We start from the raw sequence: 11,455 nt of genomic DNA on the forward strand, positions 1-11,455 counted from the left end.
CAAAGTTTAGCTGTTTTGTGGTGAAATTGATGGAGAGAAGAAAATAATCGTACGGCAACGCAGACATGGTGGCAGCGCAATGCAACCCTGTAGTGTGATGTATTAGCTATCAGGGTGGGGAAGTTTGACATGCTTTAGAAATTTAAATAATTTTTAAGTGTTTTTTTTTAAATTAATAACTATTTTTAATACAAAATATGGTTTTATTTATTGCAAATACTAATACTAGTTGTATATGTTAGATATTTATTAACAAATATTTAAAACTGTAATGCCAAGGATGGAATACAATTTTAAATACTTTAAAAACTTGTAAAGAAAACTTGAAATAAGGAAATTTAACGGTCGTTTGATCCTGAATTTTTTTTGTTATTATACCCTTCACCTTCGTGAGAAGGGTATATATAAGTTTGTCATTCCGTTTGTAATTTCTACATTTTTCATTTCCGACCCTATAAAGTATATATATTCTAGATCCTTATAGATAGCGGAGTCGATTAAGCCATGTCTGTCTGTTGAAATCAATTTTCTGAAGACCCCAGATATCTTCGGGATCCAAATCTTCAATAATTCTGTCAGACATGCTTTCGAGAATTTTGCTATTTAAAATCAGCAAAATCGGTCCACAAATGGCTGAGATATGAGGAAAAAACCAAGACAACCTCGATTTTTGACCTATATCTGGACTTCTAAGACATTAATATAGACAATATGGATATCTAATGATAGATATTTCAAAGACATTTGCAACGACGTATATAAGACCATTGTAAGATGGACCTACAATGGGTCAAAATCGGAAAAAAATTTTGAACCCGAATTTTTTTTCACAAAAAAAAAATTTTTTAAATTTAAAAAAAAAAAATTAAAATTAAAAAAAAAAAAAATTTAAATTTAAAAAAAAATTAACAAAAAAATTTTTTTTAAATTTAAAAAAAAAAAATTTTAAATTTAAAAAAAAATTAACAAATGATTGGAGACATCATCCGAAGATCCGCCCTTGAGAGTTAGAATCTCACCTAGATAGCAGAACTGGTTCAGGTCTTGAAGAGTGATATTTTGAATGGAGAATGGTATGCTATTCTCCATTAGTAGAGTTGATTCTCATTACCTTTGTTTTTGGTATATATATTCTAAGGCCTGCGATTGAAGCTTCTATTTCGAACTTTTTCAAATTTCCTACCATATCTGAGTGATTTTGTGTGAGTAGGTATATGACGTCTGCGTGTAAAGTTCGAAAAGACGGCCATTTAAACCCCTGTGATCCCTTTTCTGCTAAACATTGTGGTTCTCAATACGATATCCAAAATTACGTTGAAGAGTAAAAGTGATAAGACGCAATCCTGTCTTACACCTGCTCTAACGTTCACCGTACCACTTACAAAGTTTTCGTGTAGTATCCGATAGTTTGAATTTCTATATAGCTCCTGGATGATATTGATTATTTTTCTAAGTATATCTTTACAGGCAAGAGCATTCCAAATGACAGAGTGGGAAAGAGTGTCTAAAGCCTCAGATTCGGATTGTTTGATCTATGTATGATTTTTGTGTTTTAAAACTCGCCTGTTCGCAACTGAATTCGAGATCGAGGGAGTCAGATAATCGATTGTGGACGATGTTTGCAATGACTTTGTTGATCATGCTTTTAAAAGTGTTATGTTATACAACAGAAACACCACCGGAAAACCATTTTAAAATTTTTGTATGAAAAAAACTCAAAAATTTTTTGAAAACGGAGTAATTTTCATATAAAAATTTAAAACTGTATTCCAGTAGTGTTTCTGAATCAGGCCCTTAATAAATAAGTTATATTTTTTGAACAAAAAATTAAACCACTTTTATTCTTATTTTCCAAGGGAAAAAATTGCACTTGAAAAATAATTAAATAAATAATTATGTCAGTTTTATAATATTTAAAACTTTTAATTGTAACGGTCTCAGTTTAAAGCTAAAACTAAACATTTATTGCTCTGGCAACACTTTCTAACAACAATAAATAACACAGAATACAACTCTGAGTGTGGTGAGTTTAAACTCTACAAAATAAGTGCTCGTTAACATCTCCAAAAAGAACCGTTAAAATTTTAACAAATGTGGGGAGAAAAGAATGCACATTATTATTAAAATATTAAACAGTTTTATTAATAAATATATAAATATAATAATAAAAAATTTAACATATTTATAAACTATTTAATAGAACTATTAATAATCCCCCTCTTTTAAGCGAAAGGCATCATAAAGACCCTGATATTTTTTTTGTTTCTTATTACTGCGTGTCTTTTGTAATTTGTCTTGCTCCTGCTGCACATCTCTGTTTAATTGTCTGAAGCCTTTACCTGGATAATTGTTATGCCCTTGATCTTTGAGCATTTCAAAATTTTCTCTGGTTAAAGGATCTGTTATTAAATCACTACTCATGTCGGCCTTTAACAAAGCATTATGTACAGCATTATCTAAAATACGTTTACAAGTCTCAATTTGTTGTTTCCAGGACTTGACGGCCTCTTGAGCCTCAGCTACAAAATCATTTGTTTGACCAGCTTCTGTTTTAGGAGGCACCGACCATTCACTGATAACATAACCCGGTGTCTGTGATAACACATCTGGATAGACTATTTTCTCCAGGCCATTCATAGATTCACTTAAATTTATGGTAGAATTTTTACATAATGCCTCCAGATTAGAGGGGGATGATGAAGATAATATATCCATTTCCAACACATTCATGTTTCTTATTAAAGCTATGGCATGTTGTCTCATAGATCTTAGTATAACTATAATGTGATCTATAACATCATCGGCTTCTGAGGTAATATAAGATTCGGATGTGTCTGATGGTGGAGGATTACGGGTTGTTGTTGGTAGGTCGGTGGTAGTTCTATATGATATTGGTTTACATTTTTGGTTATAGTTTTCATCGGCCTCTTTTGTGAATCTTTTATGGTTCCGGTCATAATTATCCCAATAATCTTGAATGTCCTTGTCGCTCACATCCAAACTGTTGTAATCCGGGTAATATATAGCAGCAGCTTCGGATAATTTCCACGATTTAAGCAAAAATATACAAAATAAAATAATTAATTGGTTAAGTATTGACATTTTTGTAAAAACTACACAGAGAGCGAAAAGTAAATGAAATAATATAGTAAACATTTTGAATTTTATACACTAAAATAAAATATAGGGACTTTTATTATAATGAAAGACCCCTTATAAGCTAATCTAAGACTATATAAAGATCCACGATTAAAGCTAATCTAAGACTATAAAAAGATCCACGACTAAAGCTAATCTAAGACTTTAAAAAGATCCACGATTAAAGCTAATCTAAGACTATATAAAGATCCACGATTAAAGCTAATCTAAGACTATAAAAAGATCCACGACTAAAGCTAATCTAAGACTATAAAAAGATCCACGATTAAAGCTAATCTAAGACTATATAAAGATCCACGATTAAAGCTAATCTAAGACTATAAAAAGATCCACGATTAAAGCTAATCTAAGACTATAAAAAGATCCACGATTAAAGCTAATCTAAGACTATAAAAAGATCCACGATTAAAGCTTATCTAAGACTATAAAAAGATCCACGATTAAAGCTAATCTAAGACTACAAAAAGATCCACGATTAAAGCTAATCTAAGACTATAAAAAGATCCACGATTCAAGCTAATCTAAGACTATAAAATGATCCACGATTAAAGCTAATCTAAGACTATATAAGGAGCCACGATTAAAGCTGATCTAAGACTATATAAAGAGCGAGGATTAAAGCTAATCTTAGACTATAAAAAGATCCACGATTAAAGCTAATCTAAGATGATATAAAGATCCACGATTAAAGCTAATCTAAGACTATATAAAGAGCCACGATTAAAGCTAATCTAATACTATATAAGGAGCCACGATTAAAGCTAAGACTATAAAAGGATCCACAATTAAAGCTAATCTAAGACTATATAAAGATCCACGATTAAAGTTAATCTAAGACTATAAAAAGATCCACAATTAAAGCTAAGACTATAAAAGGATCCATGATTAAAGCTAATCTAAGACTATATAAGGAGCCACGATTAAAGCTAATCTAAGACTATATAAGTAGCCACGATTAAAGCTAAGACTATAAAAGGATCCATGATTAAAGCTAATCTAAGACTATATAAGGAGCCACGATTAAAGCTAATCTAAGACTATATAAATATCCACGATTAAAGCTAATCTAAGACTATAAAAAGATCCACGATTAAAGCTAATCTAAGACTTTATAAAGATCCATGATTAAAGCTAATCTAAGGCTATATAAAGATCCACGATTAAAGCTAATCTAAGACTTTATAATGAGCCATGATTAAAGCTAATCTAAGGCTATATAAAGATCCACGATTAAAGCTACTCTAAGACTTTATAAAGAGCCATGATTAAAGCTAATCTAACACTATATAAAGATCCACGATTAAAGCTAACCTAAGACTATAAAAAGATCACAATTAAAACTATAAAAAGATCCACGATTAAACTTAATCTAAGACTATATAAAAATCCACGATTAAGGTTAATCTAAGGCTATATAAAGATCCACTACTTAAGTTAATAAATAAATTTGATTTAAAGAACACCAACATTTTTGTAACAATAACGGTATTTTCTTCTAACATAAACACAACAACTTATCTGGCAACATTATGACTCATTACTTGATGAAATTTGTTGCCAATTTTTCAATCCTTCCAGTATTAGAATACAAGAACAATGCGTTGACATTTCCAATTCCAATATGGAATACACATATTAAGTTTTTTTCCTATTAGTTTCCTTACAACCACCGGACGCCGCACTCTGGCGGACGTGCCTGACTCGTTAAAATTCCCAAAATTAAAAACAAGAACAAGAAGAAATAAGAAGAGGAGGAGGTGAAGGAGAAGCAGAAGAAGACTAAAAAAACTACATCAAATGCAGTTTGAAAATCGTTTATTAAAGTGTTATACCTCCGAGACATAAGAAGAACAAAAAAGCCAACCAACGGATGAAAATTTTCCAACAAATTAAAATATTTATACAAAACTTCTTGTTTATAAATATTTTTTGTGTTTAATTTTTCCAACTTAAAAAACAACTAACGAAAAAATAAACAGTTTTTTCAGTTTTTCGGTTTTTTTTCGCAAAATTTCAATTTCAATATTATTTTTTTTTTGTAATATAAGTTCATTTCGGAAATTTTCGTATTAAATAAAGGAAAAGAAACAAAGAAAATTTTAAAGAAAGTGGTGTTTCGTAATACAGTCAAAAACAGTTTTCCTTTGTGTATAAAAAAAGTCTTTGTGTTGCGGGTTTTTTTTTCTCGGGGTCTTGAACAACGTTTTGACCATGGACTTGTTAAGAAATATGTGTGTGCAAAATTTAATATTAATTTTATTTTATTATAACGGTTCCTACAATTGGAATCAAAAACTTTAAATTATATACTGATAAAAAAACAAGTAAAAGCTGAATAAATTTCTTAAAAATCAAGAAAGGTATGTAATAATCGAATATGTTATAAAAATCCTTTAAATATCAATAAATAAAATGTCTGGCTGTATATATGTATACCTATATTATAATTTCATAAAATGTTGTAATAATAATTCTTGGTAGTTTTGCGTTTTAATGATTTTTGCACCCTACCTTACACAATTTAGGTATATTAATTTATATAGTCATAAGCAACCAATAGAAATTATGGGAAATATTCTCTTGTTTCTAAATAATCAAATAAATTTAATTTGAATAAAGCTTTATATAGTCTTATATTAGCTTTAATCGTGGATCTTTATATAGTGTTAAATTAGCTTCAATCGTGGATCTTTTTATAGTCTCAGATTAGCTTTAATCCTGGTGATTTATTAGCTTTAATCGTGGATCTTTATATAGTCTTAGATTAGCTTCAAGCGTGGATCTTTATATAGTCTTTGATTAGCTTTAATCGTGGGTCTTTATATAATCTTTAGCTTTAATCGTGGATATTTTTATAGTCTTAGATAAGCTTTAATCCTGATGATTTATTAGCTTTAATCGTGGATCTTTATATAGTCTTAGATTAGCTTAATCGTGGATCTTTATATAGTCCTAGATTAGCTTTAATCTTGGATCTTTTTATAGTCTTAGATTAGCTTTAATCTTGGATCTTTTTATAGTCTTAGATTAGCTTTAATCCTGATGATTTATTAGCTTTAATCCTGATGATTTATTAGCTTTAACCGTGGATATTTATATAGTCTTAGATTAACTTTAATCGTGGATCTTTATATAGTCTTAGATTAGCTTCAATCGTGGATCTTTTTATAGTCTTAGATTAGCTTTAATCCTGGTGATTTATTAGCTTTAATCGTGGATCTTTATATAGTTTTAGATTAGCTTCAATCGTGGATATTTTTATAGTCTTAGATTAGCTTTAATCCTGGTGATTTATTAGCTTTAATCGTGGATCTTTATATAGTTTTAGATTAGCTTCAATCGTGGATCTTTTTATAGTCTTAGATTAGCTTTAATCGTGGATCTTTATATAGTCTTAGATTAGCTTTAATCGTGGATCTTTATATAGTCTTAGATTAGCTTCAATCGTGGATCTTTTTATAGTCTTAGATTAGCTTTAATCGTGGATCTTTATATAGTCTTAGATTAGCTTCAATCGTGGATCTTTTTATAGTCTTAGATTAGCTTTAATCGTGGATCTTTTTATAGTCTTAGATTAGTTTCAATCGTGGATCTTTTTATAGTCTTAGATTAGCTTCAATCGTGGATCTTTTTATAGTCTTAGATTAGCTTTAAACGTGGATCTTTTTATAGTCTTAGATTAGTTTCAATCGTGGATCTTTTTATAGTCTTAGATTAGTTTCAATCGTGGATCTTTTTATAGTCTTAGATTAGTTTCAATCGTGGATCTTTTTATAGTCTTAGATTAGTTTCAATCGTGGATCTTTTTATAGTCTTAGATTAGCTTTAATCCTGGTGATTTATTAGCTTTAATCGTGGATCTTTATATAGTTTTAGATTAGCTTTAATCGTGGATCTTTTTATAGTCTTAGATTAGTTTCAATCGTGGATCTTTTTATAGTCTTAGATTAGTTTCAATCGTGGATCTTTTTATAGTCTTAGATTAGCTTTAATCCTGGTGATTTATTAGCTTTAATCGTGGATCTTTATATAGTTTTAGATTAGCTTCAATCGTGGATCTTTTTATAGTCTTAGATTAGCTTTAATCGTGGATCTTTTTATAGTCTTAGATTAGCTTTAATCCTGGTGATTTATTAGCTTTAATCGTGGATCTTTATATAGTTTTAGATTAGCTTCAATCGTGGATCTTTTTATAGTCTTAGATTAGCTTTAATCCTGCTGATTTATTAGCTTTAATCGTGGATCTTTATATAGTCTTAGATTAGCTTTAATCCTGCTGATTTATTAGCTTTAATCGTGGATCTTTATATAGTCTTAGATTAGCTTCAATCGTGGATCTTTTTATATTCTTAGATTAGCTTTAATCCTGGTGATTTATTAGCTTTAATCGTGGATCTTTATATAGTTTTAGATTAGCTTCAATCGTGGATCTTTCTATAGTCTTAGATTAGCTTTAATCCTGCTGATTTATTAGCTTTAATCGTGGATCTTTATATAGTCTTAGATTAGTTTCAATCGTGGATCTTTTTATAGTCTTAGATTAGCTTTAATCCTGGTGATTTATTAGCTTTAATCGTGGATCTTTATATAGTTTCAGATTAGCTTCAATCGTGGATCTTTTTATAGTCTTAGATTAGCTTTAATCCTGGTGATTTATTAGCTTTAATCGTGGATCTTTATATAGTCTTAGATTAGCTTCAATCGTGGATCTTTTTATAGTCTTAGATTAGCTTTAATCCTGGTGATTTATTAGCTTTAATCGTGGATCTTTATATAGTCTTAGATTAGCTTTAATCCTGGTGATTTATTAGCTTTAATCGTGGATATTTATATAGTCTTAGATTAGCTTCAATCGTGGATCTTTTTATAGTCTTAGATTAGCTTTAATCCTGGTGATTTATTAGCTTTAATCCTCGCTCTTTATATAGTCTTAGATTAGCTTTAATCGTGGCTTTTTATTAGCCTTACGGCCATTTTCACAATGTACGATTATTTCATTTTAACCGGAAAATTAACTAACTGTCGGTTTGTTTAACGGTGACCATTTAACCAACGGTTACCGATTTACGTTTCACCATCATTTGATTACTTAACCAAAGCATTCAGTAGAAAGTATGGCAATAATACATGCATTTGTTTACGAAAAATAGTGTAATGAAAGATTGAAATATAAAAAATTGTCTAAAAGACGGCATAAAAAATAATAATTTGTGTTTTCTTAGTGGTATAATAAAAAAAACGTATAAAACTCAAAAAGATTAAGGTTCCTAAATGTAAAATTTACAGAACAAACTGAACAACAATTACTGAAAACCAACAAGGAAAAGTGCACATTTGTTGTTTGGTTTGTAAGTGCAATATCCGGGTGGTATATGGATCACCCCGTGCAAAATTTACTTTTCTTCACTTTACACTTTTAAAAATTATAAATATTACAAAAATATAAATGTTTTTCCATGTTCTTTTATTATATTTCTTACAATTAAGATACTAACCGGCGAAATTTATTCGGTTATATTTAACAGCAACTTTGTTGTTAAATAGTGTCAGTTAAGAATTAATCGTACATTGTGAAATTCATATTAGCCTAACTTGCGGTTAAAGTTCACGTTAACTTTTAATCGTACATTGTGAAAATGGCCGTTAATCTTGGATCTTTTTATAGTCTTAGATTAGCTTGAATCGTGGATCTTTATATAATCTTAGATTAGCTTTAATCCTGGTGATTTATTAGCTTTAATCCTCGCTCTTTATATAGTCTTAGATTAGCTTTAATCATGGCTTTTTATTAACCTTAATCTTGGATCTTTTTATAGTCTTAGATTAGCTTTAATCGTGGATCTTTATATAATCTTAGATTAGCTTTTATCCTCGCTCTTTATATAGTTTACTTTTTTGTACATAACCTTATTTTCTATAGAAAATCGTATATTTAACAAAATTGCCACACCAATCTTGTTTTTTATTTGTACCAAATCACTGTTCCATGACCGCTTGACGTGTCTGTGCAAAATACATAAAAAAAACCCATACATACCATTCCAAACTGCAGTGTACCTGAAATTCGTCTAATTTCAATTTCCAAATTTCTTACATATTGGAATTTTAATTGCCTTGGAAATGCGCAAACTCCGTATTAGTCACCACATCCAGTTATTCCAAGACCTACATGTGTTGTGCCATGATGTTTTTTTTTTTGTTAAATTATTCTTAGAATTTGTGCATATTGTTATTGTTTCTCAGAACTATGTTTACTATAAAATTCCACAACAAAACCCCCAACCAGATAACCACCCTTGCCCCCTAAAAGTCACGTGCATATATAATGTTTCTTTTTCATGAAACTTAATGTTGGCAGTTATTGAGAAAAAAAAACTAAAATATTCATGAACTTCTTATAAATTTAATGATTTTCATTAACTTTTTAATAAGCTATATATTGATTAATGTTATATTTAAACTTGAAACTAATATTTATCACAACAAAACCTTAAAATTAGTTATTCTGTTGCTTTACACATCCACTAAACTTAATTAGGAATATTTAATTAGCAACTTAATTAAATAAAACAACTAAAATGAAAAAGTATAATACAAAATAAATAAAAACAAAATACTTCTACACACATATTTTCTAACCTTAAGTGTATGATTTTTTCAATAAAAAAAACACCATATTTGGACATTACTCGTTATCAATAAACACGTGTTTTAATTATAACGGGAATTTCTTTAACTTAAATCTGGCAACATTTCTGGCAAAAACAATATCCTTCATTTTTGTTTTGACACTGCATTTGGGTAAAGGCCACACATAAACATAACCTTAATATGGGGATGTGTCATGATGTTGTAGTTAACAACATATGGTTTTACGTCATTTAATTAATTGCTCATTTAATTAAGAATAATAGACGCCTTAAGGTTGATTTTAATTGGTCATTTCACTTGTATTCCATAGGGGAGCATATGCAATAAATTGTTTGCTTTTATACTAAAAAAACATTAAAAGAAAGTTTAATTATAACTGAAGGATTTTCAAATGTGGATATTAGAGTGGTGCAAATTCACTTAATAATAAAGCTAAGCTAAGACTATATAAATATTCAAAATTATTGCTAATCTAAGGTTTTATAAATAGCCATGATTACAGATAACCTGAAACAATATAAAGAGCCAGGATTAAAGCTAATCTAAGACTATATAAAGATCCACGATTAAAGCTAATTTAAGACTATATAAATAGCGAGGATTAAAGCTAATCTAAGACTATATTAAGAGCCACGATTAAAGTTAATTTAACCCCCAATCTCTGGTTATCGTTTTTCGTAACGATATAAAGTTAAGCAGAGACTACATAACGGTGCCTTGATTAAATCTAATTTAAGACTGTATAAATAGCCACGATTAAAGATAATCTAGAACTAAATAACGACCCACAATTAAAGCTAATAAACACTATCAAAGTGCCAGGATTACAGTTAGTCAAAGACAATATTAAGAACCACGATTAAAGCTAATCTAAGCTACATAAAGAAGCACGATATATACTTGTATTAAGTTAAATAAAAACAAGTAAGAGAGCTATATTCGGCTGTGCCAAATTTTATATACCCTTCACCAAATTATACTTCAAAATACAAATTTTAAATATTTTTAGGTAAACAAAAATTTTTTTCCGAAGTTGTTTTATTAATTTTTTAGAAACATTTTCTTAACTTTTTTAAATTTAAAAAAAAAAAATTTTATTTTTTGATGAAAAAAAAATTTATTTATTTATTTAATTCATTTAGTCTATGGATACAAAAATCCTTACAGACTAGGTTTAAAAAATATTTTTTTCCGATTTTGACCCATTGTAGGTCCAATTTAATATGGTCTTATATACGTCGTTGCAAAGGTCTTTAAAATATCTATCATTAGATATCCATATTGTCTACATTAATGACTTAGTAATCCAGATATAGGTCAAAAATCGAGGTTGTCCTGGTTTTTACCTCATATCTCAGCCATTTGTGGACCGATTTTGCTGATTTTAAATAGGAAACTTCTCGAAAGCATGTCTGACAGAATTATTAAAGATTTGGATCTCGAAGATATTTGGGGTCTTCAGAAAATTGATTTCAACAGACAGACAGACGGACATGGCTTAATCGACTCCGCTATCTATAAGGATCCAGAATATATATACTTTATAGGGTCGGAAATTAAAAATGTAGAAATTACAAACGGAATGACAAACTTATATATACCCTTCTCACGAAGGTGAAGGGTATAAAAACGATTTTTGGCCAGA

Source organism: Calliphora vicina, chromosome 5 (genome assembly GCF_958450345.1).
Source record: "Calliphora vicina chromosome 5, idCalVici1.1, whole genome shotgun sequence".
Lineage (NCBI taxonomy): Eukaryota > Metazoa > Arthropoda > Insecta > Diptera > Calliphoridae > Calliphora > Calliphora vicina.